We start from the raw sequence: 15,331 nt of genomic DNA, 5'->3' as shown, positions 1-15,331 counted from the left end.
TGCTCCAGCCTCCACTATGGCACCAGTGCCACCATCACGCAGCCTGTCCGAGCTGCTGCTGACAGACGGCATTACTGAGATAACTGCCCCAGCTTTGTTCTGCTTCTAGAATTCATCTTTTAATGACTTTTTGGAATTATTCAAGGTGTATCGCTGTGTAATGCACACTAACATTGGAAACAAAGCATTTATTGAACTACATGGTTTATGTGCTGTGTTATGTCCACAAACTAAATGAATCATTGCTTATCTGCTAAAAAAAACAACAAATGTTTAGTATGTCTTGGATGGATGCTATATATACAGCAGAGCAAGATGTTATTTGAAAAAAATGAAGCTTGGGCCTCTAAAATAGCAAAATATTTATGTATATTATATTTATATACATTTCGAACTTCTTCTCTCTTCCCTCTTTGAAATTATGTGCTATATTTGCAATTGAATCATTATGCTAAATTCTCCTTGGCACAAGAACTCATTTCTTCTTACAAGTTAGTTGGCTGCTTTGTAGTGCATCACTGTATTTAGAAAGCCACAGCTGGTGAGAACAGGCACTTCATGGAAAAATACAGAGCACATCAGGTATTTTAAGTTCAGAAGTGGACAGTAGGGAAGGGCAGTGCAGAACCCTTGTCAAACAAAAAGTGAAATTATTGTGTGCCAGGGAACTGTAGATACCTCTATAATGCTATCTACAATGTGCTTTACCCTCTTTCTCACCTCCCTCCTCCTTCCTCCCCCCCCCAACCCCCCCCCCCCGAATAAATAAATAAATAAATATCTGAAATACAGTGTTTTCTGGAAAAAATAAAAATAAAAGAGTTCTCACCTTGGCATGCAGTGATTAAACATTTCTGCTCTGTTCAACTAAACTCACCATGAAAGCTTCAGGGAACTTCCAATGCATATGGCACCCTTATGAAAACATTTCATGTGTGCTTCCAGGTACCAGTTGATATTCTCAGCATGGTTCATAATAGATGGAGATATAGCAACTAGCATCTAAAAGGAGGTGCGATGGAGGTCCTAGTGCATCAAAAACCTGGAAAAAAAAAAGAGAAAGACAAAGAAAAACTGAGCCAAAAGTCCAAGTCAGAAGCTTAAAAATTGAAACAAAGAAGGCAGGCAACTGCTAGTAATCCAGTAGAATCAACATTTTCTATTGCTGTGTGTTAGTGGCAGTTAGCTAGACTTGGAACAGAAGTCAAAAATAGAAGTGTGGTAAAAAAAAAAAAAAAGACCATCTATAATGCTGGTTAATGGTACTTTGAGACCTGTTCTTCTTACAGCTGGTAATGACACTACTATTTCCAACTGACCTTCAGATGGCAAAAGTCATGACTCTAGTGATGCAGTCTAGAAAGACTGGACTGGTTGCACGTATACAAAAGCTACAACAGACCAACGACAAGACTCATTTATCATTTCTGGAGAAGACTGCTTCATTGGCACTCTACCTGATAGTCACTGGAAATCTGCACAAGGGTGCATTGTCATTGCAGCTCCTGGAATCCAGCCTCCTTCACCAACTCACTTAAGGTTTGAAGCCGCTAGGATTTATGATCATGCCTCGGTGAATTTTGGGCTGAGCTCCTTAAAAAGAGCTCACTCTGACATTGCTAAGCGGTAAAGCAGAACATCACTGCTAGTAAGGGTAAGCTGATCTTATTTAACCTTAGACATTTACAAAATACAGCTGCTTCCATCAAAGCCAGCTTTCTGGATTCCCTTTGTAGTCAAACAGAAATCAAGGTAATACATTCAGGGGACTCTTGGGTACTATCCATCTGGCCAAATACAGGCACCTACTTTAGGATGACATGAAGTATACTTTAAACAGCACTGACTAGATTTTTTATTTGGTATAAAGATAGCACACAGTAAATAGACCACTTGTATGTGCCTATGTTACATTGCTCATACAGTCACCTGAATCCCACACTGAAGGATCAAAACATTTCAAATACAGATTGGAATACATCATGGACAGGTAACAGGTATAACAAACAAACAAACAAACATTTTTACATAATAGCATGCTTTAAGGCATAAGCCATCCAAGTTAGAGGCAGGTAATTGGCACCAGATACACAATATTCTCCTCTGACAGAGCTTGTACCAGCTTTTTACAGACAGCAGGGCAAGGACACTGGACTGGCTGTTTAGGTATAGTCATGTTTTGCCCTGTTGACTGCACAAAGTGATTTAATACAGAAAGCCATTTCTTCAACAGAAAAGACCCCAAATTAGAAATGTTCATGTGGACCATTCATATTTGGAACAGTTAATCATAACTGATCCTTGTGCAATGAATACTAAATAAGAGTTATTAATAATAATGAATAATAAGAATGAATTATAATGGTTTGTTTATTAGGCTATCAATAATTAACAGGGATTTGCCATTTATTGTAAGTACTGTTGCTGTTTCTGTTGCAGATTTGGATGGCATAATTTATATGGTAATTTTATATGAAACAGTACCTATTACAGCATGGCTATTACGATAGAGTAGAAGCAAATGATGACTTTATCAGTTTAGTTAACTTTTTCATTTTATTCATTGTTAGCACAGCCTGCAGTGTAAACATGATGGAGTGAAAGGAATGAAGAAGTTTTGTGCAAGTCTAACAATTTTGGATAGGAAAGTAACTTTCCCCGATACTCACACAGCAGAATTAAATACAATGGGACAGAACAAAAGGCAGGAAAGTCAGTAATAAGATGGAGCAGAAAGAAGGCTATTGGTGTTTGGTAACATCTGTTGACAGTGCTACTGAAAGGAAGAAGAGGCACAGCAACATCATCAGGAAGAAATAATGCTAGGCATGGCAATAGCGGGATTGCATGGGGACAGAGGAGGGCAGGATCCTTCCGTGTGATTCAAACATTGAAGCAATGCCAGGACTGGACTTAGCAGAGTTGGTAACAGCCTCACACCTCCTATAGCACAGGACCCAGACAGCACTGTCAGTATGTCTAGGGCAGAGGTAGTGCATATCTTTTAAATCTGTTGATTCAGAGCCTGAGTTTATATCATCAACAGAAATCGTTAGACTATGGGAAATGCTAATTAGAAGGACACACATGATGGCTTTCACAGCAGGAAAATTCAGCATAATCCCCTTCTATTAAAGTGTAAGTCTGTATTTTTCTAGAGAAGTAGTCTTCAATACATGAAAACATGAACTTCTCCAAAAAAAAAAAAAGAAAGAAAAGCTTTGCTTGTAATAGTGAAGATCTTACATTTCAACTCAAGAAGAACAAAATATTATTGAATGAAAATTCAATACAGGAGTCACACTGGCTGGCATAAAACACATACTAAAAGTCTGAAACATGATTTAAAATAAAGAACTTGGATATATTTAAACATTCCACAAGATGGGAAGATTGCCATGTATGTCAGGCATCTCTCTGAATGCTGATGTTAAAGACTGAAAATAATTTCAAAAGGAAAACATTTTTAATATACATTCCAAATAAAATTTATGAACCAAACTGAAGATATAAAGTAGAGATGAGCAGGTAGAATATATATCATCTAGTTGGATCGGAGCCTGGATTTTTAATCATTGTATGACATCAAGAGAATTGCATCTAATCTGCCCACAACATTTAACAGAACCTTGATAATTTTAGAAAACAAAGCCCATCTTTAAAGTATTTAAAATAATTCTACAATCTTGTCAGAACCTCCAACTTTGATATTAATTAGCAGTGTTTTTAGAACTGCCTTAGATGAACCTGCATGGCACACAGATGGCAAGTCATTTACATGAGAAAAATGAGAACTGGCCCATCTATGGATCCCTAGAGGGTGCCATGACCCATTAGCAGAGGAAAGACGACCTTTACTGAATAATAATTGAGAACTATTACTAAGATAATTACAAAACCAATTCACTGCCAGAAGGCCTAGACCTTGGATCCTCAATTTATATAGCAACTGCTCTTGATCTGCACAGAAAAGAAATGCGCTTAGGGTTCACAAACACCATAACCTCAACATCTGCCTGCCATCTAAAGATAATGATCTGGTATTAATTAATTTGAACAGTGCAGTCATTGCAGAGGTAGACTGCATCACAAATCAGATAGTTAACATAAATGGAAGTTATCATGTTTCTGTCCAGCCTGTATTAACAAGCAGAATAGTATAAGGTAAATTAAACTATTGCAGGTCACAACATGGAAATGAATTAACTTAATTCTCTTTAACAAGGAACATAATTGCAACTCTGCGCTAGCTGTTGTACTGGTAAAGATGATAAAAGCTGTTAAAATTCTTTTGCAGAACGCTTCATCACAACATTTTCTAATGTATATACCTTCAACAACTTTGTCATTCCTTTTCTCTAGACAAGGTAGGAGAGGGGACTTGTTGGCTTTTGAACTACATCTTTTTTTTTCCCCCCACCAAAGAATAGTTGCTGGGAATAACGCTAATAACAGTTTTTTTTTTTTTTTTTTTTTTTTTTTTTTTTTTTTTTTGTGAGATACCAATAGTCCTAATCCTAGATAGCACTAGAATCACTGAAAAACTCTCTTGAACTTCTCCTTTGTCTCCTATAGGGATAACACGTATAAGAAGAAACACAGCTGGCATGCCATATGCGTTACTGATGGATTTCCAGAATTATCCCTCCTTATATGTGAAGCATACTTTAAAGAATATTTCAAAAGCAGAATGATCTAATCACTTAGTGCTAAGTTTCACACCTGGGATCTGATATTTAGGAATGCAGAACATCAGAAATGCCCAACAGTCTAAAAAACAGAGTTAGCCTTCCTCCTGAGGAAGGAAACAGCTGAAATTACTGTGAGAGAAGACTTTGGATAAAATGTTCTCTCACCAAAAAATCCACTTCTGGATTTTTATCTCCACTACTGTGCCCTATAGTTCAGATTCTTTGAGGACTTCACTAAAGGGAGCATTACAGGTGGTCATTCTTCAACAGAGACACTTTAAGTCGCAGCATGAATTTTATACAAAATTCAATTCACATTTGAGACCTGTAGTAAAAGGAGCTGCCAACACTGACAGAATGCTTGTTCTGCATGATAGAAATGCTAATAGCAATGATTTCTTACCCTAAAAGTACCTATATAATAGGATGGGGTGGAAAGAAGAGATAATGCATTCAATTCAAAACAAGATGTTCAAGCTAAGATTTAAATTTATGAAGAGTTTAAAAAAAAATTGAATGTACTCTCACATGAACTACCTACCTCCACATTCAGATTCTCCTTGGGAAAAGCTATCCAGGACCTGAGGACACTGTGACTCTTTTACTGAACCCTCAGGCATCCCACCAGCCAGCAGGACAAACCTGCCAAATGGTTTAGCTTGAAGGGTTTGATCAGTCAGGACTGATGCATTGATTTGTTATGGTTTTCCTTTACATAGTGAAGATTGGAGGGGAAATAAAAGCACAGCAGGCCTTTCCCTCCTCTTCATGATGTACCTGTATGTAACAAAACCAGAAGCAATGAGAACACAGAGGTAAGGCCAGTAGTAATCCCGACCCCTTTACACATAGGAGCTGGGAAAAGCCAATTGTCAGTAATCTGACAATGTTCAAACTGAGAGTAACCAAAGCACTACGTTCTCAATGTCTGTCATAGTAGCTTAGTTGGGAAAATTTTATGCCAGCATACTTGATTTGTTTACGAAGACAATAATTTAGGAGACAGCATTTTCTTGAAATCTTTGTTGCACAGTTTATTAAACATTTTATTGGAGTGAACAGTCAAAAACAGCCATTTATTATTTTTTTCTCACACTAATATTAATACATTGTGGAAAAAAAAAAAAAAAACACTGAAAAATACATCTTCTGGGAGAAAGGATTTCAGCGTCAATCAGAAATAGAAATAAGATAAATGCAAAATGAGACAAAGTGAATCAAGATGAAAAGTGTTTAAAAGAGTTCAACCAATTGAACTCTGATAGAGCTGAGAAAGATGAATACAGCTCAGCATAACAAGGAAGAGTGGGGATTAGGGCAGACAGAACAGATGCATTAATACATTTTTGTATTAAATCATTAATGCAACAGTAGCTGACACTCCTCCCAGGAAATAATGCTTGGTTTTTTGATACAGCATTTTGGACTTGTTTAGTGTATGGCTTAACACCATCCCACCAGTAATCCTGGAACAGTCTCACTGTCATGCATTGGATACAATCTCAGTGCAATTTCTGAGTCTTTCAGGCAGAACACAGAAACTCTAGATCAAAATCTGCACACAGACCTTAGGATCAAAGAAGCTCCTCACTCCAAGAGAGGAGCTATTGCACCCATCTGATGGCATCTTCTGCCCAGGGTTTTGTGGAGAATCTGTCTGCAGATTTACACTAAAGATAGCAAAGTCCATTGTCTGTGGATTACTTTTGTACTGTAAATGCATCCTAGGAGGTTTTCTTTTTAAAGTTTTCTGGCAATCACCCCATTTCCATCAATAATCCCTGTGATGTAACGTTTTCAAGAAGTCTTTCTGGAAATTAGGCTGTAGAATATTCTGCAAGAGATTAGGTTGTAGAATAGCACTTATGCAGCTTTTGGCTGTTGTAATTGTAGTAGAGATCAACAAAATTGGATGTTATTCTGTCATCCTTGACAGTGTTCCTGGTGCTAATCAGGAACTGGAAATTGCACATTCAGAGACATACAGTATGCGACTATTCAGCAAGCGGTAAAGAACTTTGTTGTGAATTCCTAAAGGATACAAACTGCAATGGCAAAATATTTTGAGCCCTGAATTAAAAAAAAAAAAAAAAAAAAAGTAATTAGATATAGGAAACAAACAAGTTCCACTAACGTAACCTATATTTTCATAAATTTAAGGCCAGGAGAAGAGATTAGTTCATATACACTGAGTTTTTGTTTCATAGACACATTCCATCCAATTACCTCTGCTATTGAGCCCCCATAACTCGTGTTCAGCCCAAAAATAACTTTCAGAAAGTAGATAGACTGTATCTGAAAGCCTCCAGAGATGATGTCTACCATTTTCTACTGCAAAGTAGCCTACTCTGAAGTTTAATTACCGTCTCTGTGAAACAGGGGGAAAAAAAAAAAACAAAAACACACAACAGCATGTGCTTTATTTCTAATTTGAAATTGCCTTGCTTTAGCTCCCAGCTACTGGTTCTTGCTACACATTTCTTTGATAGATTAAAGAACCCTTTAGTATTTTATATTTTCTTAGTGGAAAGGTGTTTATACAGGCTTAACTTTCTTTTTGATAAGCTCAACAGAAATCTCTCACTGGAATGCATTTTCTCTGCCCTCCAAAACCTCCTTGTACATGACCTGTTTTTTTCTGAAGTATGAATTGCGGAAATATTCCCAGTATTCGACTATTCACCTGTAACATTTAGGGACTTTAAAATCACACCACTACTTTAAAACCTGTCTCTATCCAGAAACTTAATGAAATCTTTGCCATGAAAGAAAGCTAAGCAAATTTAGAAATCATAAGGAAAAAGAGTTGAGGCATTGAATGCATGCAAATGTACTGAAGAAAGCAAAAGAATAGGTCAGATTTAGAGCACAATAGGCTAGAAGGCATATAAAAATAGCAGAGATGTATAAGCAACCCTCATACTACTTTTTTCATAGCACTGGAATAAAGCATTCACTTCTTACATAAAAAGCATGATTTGCAACAAATCATATTTTGGAAAAATCTGGAAGAGAAGAAGGAAAAAGAAAACACAACTTAACTTATTATAGTAATTATAAAATTCTGGTCTTCATGTTTGCTTAGCATTTGTTTACAGTAATGATAGCATCTTTCTAATATCCCAAGCATCAAATGGGTGATCACATAAATGTACTGTTCCCCAACAGCATAACATAGACTTCATAGGTGACCAACAATACTATCAATTAATCTTTCACCAATACTGAGTAGAACATGAGCAGTTTAGCTTTTCCACCTGCTAGTCACCAGAAATAGTTAAAAATACGGGCAGGAAGGATAGAGAAATCATAGAAGTGGAACAGATTCAGAAGCTTATGAAATCACAGTTTAGTTTTAATGGAATACAGCCAATTAAATGAACATCATACAAACATAAAAGAAACAATGCAGGTTACAAATCTTGTTAGCTACGAATATGCTTACATGTTTGCTAAGATGACCTTGGTTTGTATGACACAGACTGGGCACCAGATGGACAACAGCCTGAAGGAAATTTTTTTTTCCTGACGAAGTACCAATATTCAAGTTCACTTTTATACTTATATTCTCTCATTCTGTTTCTTACCAATTTATACTCACATAATTTTTACTTTTACTCCGCATGGCCACCTTTTTCCTTGATCATCCTTATTGGTTTGTTATATTGATCTCTGTCTGTGCAGTAGTCTGTGTTTCTGTGGATTTATTTTTCTTACAAAAATAAGCTTCAGGTCTGCAACTTTCATCTTTCAATTCTGCTAGAAATCTTAAATATCTGCATTTTTTTTTTTTAAATGGATTATCAGTCACAGACTACAATTCTAATTTTGAGTTTATAAAAATAGCATGATGTCTGACATGCAAACCTACAACTCATGAAATACTTTTTAAAGATCTGTAGTTATTTTATAATCTATAATTGCACTTGAAGCTAAGCTCACCTGCCAGTCAAAGACTTAAATGTTTGTTTTTATTCTTATTGTGGCCAAAAATATAATGGTTTAGATGAGAGCATACTGGACCAAATCTGCCATTTCTCCAGCTCTGACTCAGTTTAAAATAAATAAATAAAATATTGCAGGCTATATTAAGGACAATCAAAATTTAAACTATTTCCTCACAGCCAGTCTGCTGCTATGAGATGCTTAATTTGGCAAAAAATCATTTTCTGCACATCCAAATACACAGGGTCCACATGACTGTAGCCCAAGCATCTTTTATAAGCTAGTAACAAGTGGGAGTAGCTGAAAGTGAAGAAATGAAACTTTTAGCAGTAGCAGAGATACAGTATGAAATACATACTTTCATTTAAGATAATAAGATCATGTTCAGAAAAAAAAAAAAAAAATGATACTGAAAAAAGATGTCTAAAATGCAACAAAAGCTCTGGCAATGTAAAGTAATGTGCAAATTTAATTCGTTCATTTGTTCAGGTGTACAGTAAAAGAAAGGATCATCACCATGCCAACCCTAGGGCAACTGCCTCGTTCTTCTCAGACTGCTTTGGAAACCTGTTTCCATGAAGAAACAGCAACTCACTTTGTCATTGGAATTATTATACCTTTACTGTATAGAAAAAGTGATTTTAGTGATTGTTCATATGACAGTCTGAGCTTTTCAAAATCAATCTTTTCTTATGAAATCAAATAACAGTTTTCCCCAGTGGGCATATTTAATTTTACCAAATCCCATATCAGTTGAAGCTTATTCCTGTCCACATACAAAGCCTAACAAAGACAGATTTCTTATTTTGTGTTCTGATTTGTGTATTGAGACCCTGTCTCTCCTTTGACAAAAGAACTGAAAGCAGAAGTAGGATGTCAGAAAATCATCTTTTTTCTTTTTTTTCCTCCTGTTTTCTTCATTAAAATGACTTCTCAAAATGTCCAAGCACTAAAAAATCTTAAATGGAGAGATTCAGTCAATAAAACCTGAACTAAATGGTTAATTTGTATGATGTACTGAGAAAAAAAGTATATATTTCAAAAGCAACAAAACAAAGCACCTGCAAGCTCCTGTGCTTTTGTTGGTTGCATATCTGCAGAGAATATTCATGTGCTGAGATAGGCTTCTGTTCTTGCTCTTGCTCAGGGAAGGACTCTCATGAATGCACTCCTATTTCAGGGGAAGGAAATGCACTCCTATTTCTGGGAAAGGAAATGCACTCTCAAAGGTGCATGCCTACCAGCAGTATACCACGGCTCACAGCACAGTGGGTTCCCACCTCTTTTCTTTTTCCCCTGCCTTCTGCACCACTGAACAGCCCTGAGCCCTGGCTAGTTGTGCAAGAGCCTGTTTTTTTCCCTAGCAGAACACTAGTTCAGAAATGGAATGTTGTATGGCAAAAAGAGGCATCTTTGGGTGCAATACCTCAAACAGCTATAAAAAAACAATAACTAGATGCTTTCATTTCAAATTGTATGTATTGGACCACACTGTGCTGTTGGTTTCTGTTGGGTTTCTGTAGGAAAGTAGTTGGAAGGCGGTGAATATTGACTGATTTTTTTCAGTAACATCTCATTTCACAGTCTCTGAGCATGAAATCAAGCCATTACACAAAAGAAAAGATTTGATGATAAAAACCACTTAAAATACCCTTCTATCTCATAAAAGTATTGTTGAAATTATTAAACTAAGCCACCCAACTTTCGGCAGAACAAGCAGGGAGCCTCTCAGGTTCTGTTTCTAGCATGCGCAACAACAACAAAAAAATGAACAAGACCTGCTCTGCTGCTTGGATGCAGCAGTCAGTCTCTAGCACCAACACGAGGCAGAAATCACCAGGCTTGACACCCTTATGATGGGATTTAATATGAAAAGAAAGCTCTCAGGTGCTCATGGTTGCTATGAAACCATTGACATTTACTGTTGGAAAGTAATTTGTCCTTAGTATAGCACTGAATTAGAAAGTAAGTAAATGGTATGCCTGCAATACTGAGGACACTAATTACTTTCGAATGGAAGATAACACTACTTCACACTAGTCGTGACTGGAAAGGCTTAACGTTGCATCTGTTGTACCCTAAGAGCAATACCAGCTCTAAGGTGACCACTCGAGGGCAGGAACTCCAGGTGCAGCAAAGGTGCATCTGTGCTATTTTTCTGAAAATGAAAATCTGGTCTGTAAATGTTATTAAGCACTAACACATGAATTATCCAGTAGTGAAACACAGACTTCAATTAACTTCCAGGCACCCAGCTAGATAAGATTGCTAGGTCTCAGGAATATACTTTGGGTGCACTGAAGCTCCCTTCTTCACAGTAGGAAAGGAGCAGGTAGCAGGTAAACAAGGACAAGACAATGAGCAGATCCTACAATTCAGGCAGGAGTGCTTTTGGGACTGAGCTAAGGACACTTCATTCCAAGCTCACCCTAAGATCAACACCATCAGCACAAAAACATCCTTCAATAAGCATCTTTGGAACCTAGCATCGCTACAAACGTTCCCATAATAGTATTATTTTACTTTCATATTCCTTTATAATAAATCAATGATTTCCATTATAACCAGCAGTTCAGGTCACAGGCCTGTGAGTAAAGATGATCCTTTCTCCAAATTAGTTATTGGATGCTTGGGTCTCAGATCAAAATCAAGTGATAGAGGTAATTAGGATAAACAATTAGATACTAAGATTTCCTCTGAGCAACACAGCAGCAGAATGTGTTTGGACATTAAGAACTGTGCAGTTGAAAAATATTATTGGGTAATAAATATAACAGGACAACATGAGTTTGAAAGCTTTCTTGTTTTTATATGAATAATAATATAGTACATTCTTTTGTATTTCTTTCCTTTGTGGATTGAAGTTGGTGCGTATACTTTCACATGAATAATGCAATATAGCAAAATTGATGGCACAGTTCTTTTGTTAAAGCAGTTATGAAATGAGAAAACAAAATCTACAAGGAAAAGTTATGAAAAAAACAACATTTCACTAACAATAAAAAGATGAAGTTGCCTGGCCGTTTACATTTGTCTCTCGTGTCATGAATATTAGATCAGATTCTTTTTATTAATCCATTGATAGTTCCATAAGGCAACTCATTTTTGATAAGCTCTGTCAGGACTGCTGTAAATACAAAAAAGATTTATGAATTAATTTTCATACGTAAATGACAAAATCCTCTGGTACTTTTGAAATATCTGCCTGCAGTTAAAATAGAGATATATGTGCACACGTATCAGTTTAAAATTCAGATCAGGCTGTTCTTTCAGAACACAGCTTAATGTCAACTGGCTTTTTCTGTATGAAAGAACAGTAAACTATGAAGATAATTGGTACTGAGGGCATAGTACAAGTGGAAAAAAATGGACAATCTGTGATCTGAGAAGTGTGTTGGACTAAAGGTGTCGCGTGGGATTTTTTTTTCCAAAAGCATTTTTGTTTTCAAGTATCAATGGGTCACGTATATGCTAGTGCACTGTAAAAACAGAGACATCTTCAACTCAATGCTATTATTACTTGAATTGTGTTTATAGCTACAAGTCCCAGTCATGAACCTATTAGGCTAAAAATAGCACAAAAGCATAAGCTCTAAATAAGTATACATATGAAGCATACTTGGAAAATTCTCCACAGCCCTGCAGTATCTGCGTGAAGCCAAAAGTGTTACTGAGCTCCACATTTTCTGGCAGTAGTAGATCACAAAGCTGGTTCAACCCCTCCATTTCCTTTTCTTTGCCAGTAAGACAGGGACTGGGTATGCCAGGATGGCCACTGCCATACAGCCAGCACATGCTAAAAAGGCAATGAGCTACAACAAAATTTTTCTGCATTTCCCTTGTTTCATGGTGGGGACCTGCATACCAGCGCATCCATGCTAATGCTACAGGAGTGCAGCATCTCCCTCTTGCTCTGCAGCTGTTAGACAATTTACAAAGGAAATTCAGTATCATTCTTTGTATTTTACAGATGGGAAAACCAAGGTACAAAAACATGTAGCAACTTGCTCCAGAAGGATAGATGCCTACTCTTTATAATAGATCATTAGCTAATATAGTACAAGTTTGCATAGTCCTTTAACATGAACCTTTCTTTGTAGGTTCTACAAGAGAAAGGCAGAATTAACCAGTTCATTGCTAGAAAGAAATTCAGGGATGAGGTCTAGTTCTGGATTATGCTTTTTCCAGGCAGTTTATCCATACAGCACATGGCTGTATGCTCTGCTTATGGTGTGATGTTTGATATAGCGTATAAAATCCCTGGAGCAGGGGCTTTAAAGCGTGGTATCACAGTATTAATTTAGTGATTATAAGAATTAAAATAAATATACAGTATCTTGTGAGAAGAAATAAGACAGACTGAGCTTCACAATCTGCTGTGTTCTCACTCTTAATCATCTGGAAACAAAAGCACAAGAAGCAACTTTGCTTCCTTTTCTGACCTGTGGTCTGTTCCCATATTCTCTCGACAGAGACACCCGTTGTGCTGTGTAGGCTTTTGTTCTGACAGTGTTTTGACTCCTTTTTAACATACATATAACTCTATGCTTGGCATAGAGAAATCAGCTTGAAGAATGTCATGGTAATGGGATTTGATTCTCAAAGGATCTTATTCTATAGTACCATTCTGAGCTTTACGAGGCTTGTGCACTAGAAAATCCAGTAATACCTAAGAGTAATTTAAACCAACTTGGTCTGCACTAACTTTGTGTTACTCTGAACTAATATAATAGATAGATACTCTTAAATAATAACATAACATCCCACACACCCTACTGAAGTTCAGAAATATTCTTGTATGTGGAGGAAAAGCAATAGATACACTTAAAGAATTTTCTTAAATAAGGAATCCAACATAAAAACTAATAGTTGAGATAAACATTTTCCCATTCAAATACAGAGTTTAGTTATACTAATGAAATTCTAGTACATGTCTTCTCTATATGAACTTAGTATTTTATATCAACTTGACTGTGTCCTGGAGGCAGACTAGAAATCTATCAATAAATGCATTTGTCATGTGCTTTTAAAATACACACCTTAAGCTTATTTGGATTACATTAATACTCTACTACAGATATACAGAAATGTGTCATGTGAAGGCGGAGATGTATTGACCATCTATGCCTGAGAGCATTAAAAATAAATAAGGAAAGAAAAAGATAAGTACAGAGAAGGATTTTAGTATGTCCAAGTTTGTGCAGCTTGGCAGGGAGCTGATCTGTCTGATCTGTCCTCTGCTCTCCTACACAGAGAATCATATATTATCCCTCAGTACTAACAACACAAACAAGTATATCATTATGACTTCTCATTATAGTCCCAGAGGGACTTTCTGTCAACTGTGATATCACATCCTTTTGATCTGAAATATATTAACTTACTCTCTTTTAGTTGTAAAGCATGCTTTACTGACATTATAGTGACTTCTGTTTATTTATTTACCTTATTATGCTTTTACCTATGTTACTATTTTTCACGTTTGACTCACATTAACAATTTTACTGTAAAATTGTTCAAACTCATTGCACCAAACTTTTCCTGTCAAAATGTACATTTTCAGCTGGTTTTGAAAACCAGACAAGAAAATGTTCGTTCAATTCAAAACACTCCATAATGCAAATGGTATAAAAACTGGCAAAGTATATGTTACTTTAATTACCAGGTCAAGACTGAGGCTTGCAAAGACCATAACTTCTTAACAAGCATTAATACCAAAAACAACCAAGATATGCAACAAATAATGAAATATATATTAATAGATCAGTGACTTGTGTTATCAGAAAAAATGTTGCAGGTTTACAAGGAATAAAATTTAAAAAAAATAATGTTATAACTAATTAAAAATCACTTATTTAAATCTTAGTTTCTTAATTTCATAATATTGAAATATTTGGGTTAGGAGCTGATCAGAGTTCTAACAATGAGAAATGAAGGGTGATGGTGAAAAAAGGGGGAGAGGGAAATGATATGACAGTGAATTTCAAGAAATCAGCCACATGCATTGTTGATGTCAACAAAACAATTTGGGCTAGCTTCTGGTTTAGTCAACCTCAGAAAGTGGCCCACCATCAACTTCAACAGGACGTTGTGACAATATATTTCACAGGTGATTAGACCCAACATGTGCAATATCCTTAGGGTATTATATTACCTGCAAGCAATGTCTAAGAGATGGAAGAGGCAAAACCAAATAGAGCTGGGCAGAGCAGGCATTTGCACTTAAGTAAAGAAAGTAGTTTCATTATGTGCTTTACTACGATGTTAAGAACTGTACAAAAAGCACCTGGCTGCGTTACAAAATGTATAGGTCCTGAGTTCAATGCATTTCTTAGGTTGGTGCTGAAGGAGCTCTAAAGGGAACACAGAGATGGAAGGGGCTGAGAGTGCCAGAACACTTCTGTTAACCTATTAACTCACAGCCCCCGAGGGCTTGTTCATCATGGTGCCTATCAAAGTGTCAGTCTTCTCTATTACCTCTTCCTTCAGAAGAGGTCTGTCTATCATTGTCATGCTCTTCTAGCAGGATTATCCATCATTTTGGGTGAAGCCAAATCATTCATTTTCATGGCTGTCTCTGTTAGCAAGTCAGGAAGAAAAAAAGTGTTTTATTCAACAAAAGAAAAATGATGGAATTGCCCTCTTAATCATTTTCTTTTATTACTTAATCCAAAAGGTTGGGAGGAGGCTCTGCA

General features: G+C 36.4%; 1 long non-coding RNA gene across 1 annotated transcript in view; it reads right to left on the bottom strand.

Annotated features, from left to right (window-relative positions):
- Window positions 1-811: 811 nt before the first annotated feature.
- The window catches only part of LOC137861436 (uncharacterized), a 91,425-nt gene continuing 76,905 nt past the window's right edge, over window positions 812-15,331 (bottom strand). Inside the window, exons 2-3 of the long non-coding RNA XR_011099600.1 lie at window positions 5,233-5,468; window positions 812-1,042 (exon numbers count right to left, since the gene is read on the bottom strand). This is a non-coding gene — a long non-coding RNA (uncharacterized lncRNA). The remainder of the gene's footprint in view (window positions 1,043-5,232; window positions 5,469-15,331) is intronic.

The sequence above is a fragment of the Anas acuta genome, chromosome 9 (assembly GCF_963932015.1).
Source record: "Anas acuta chromosome 9, bAnaAcu1.1, whole genome shotgun sequence".
Lineage (NCBI taxonomy): Eukaryota > Metazoa > Chordata > Aves > Anseriformes > Anatidae > Anas > Anas acuta.
Note: the sequence above shows the minus strand (reverse complement) of the source record. Positions and strands in the feature narration are given on the sequence as shown.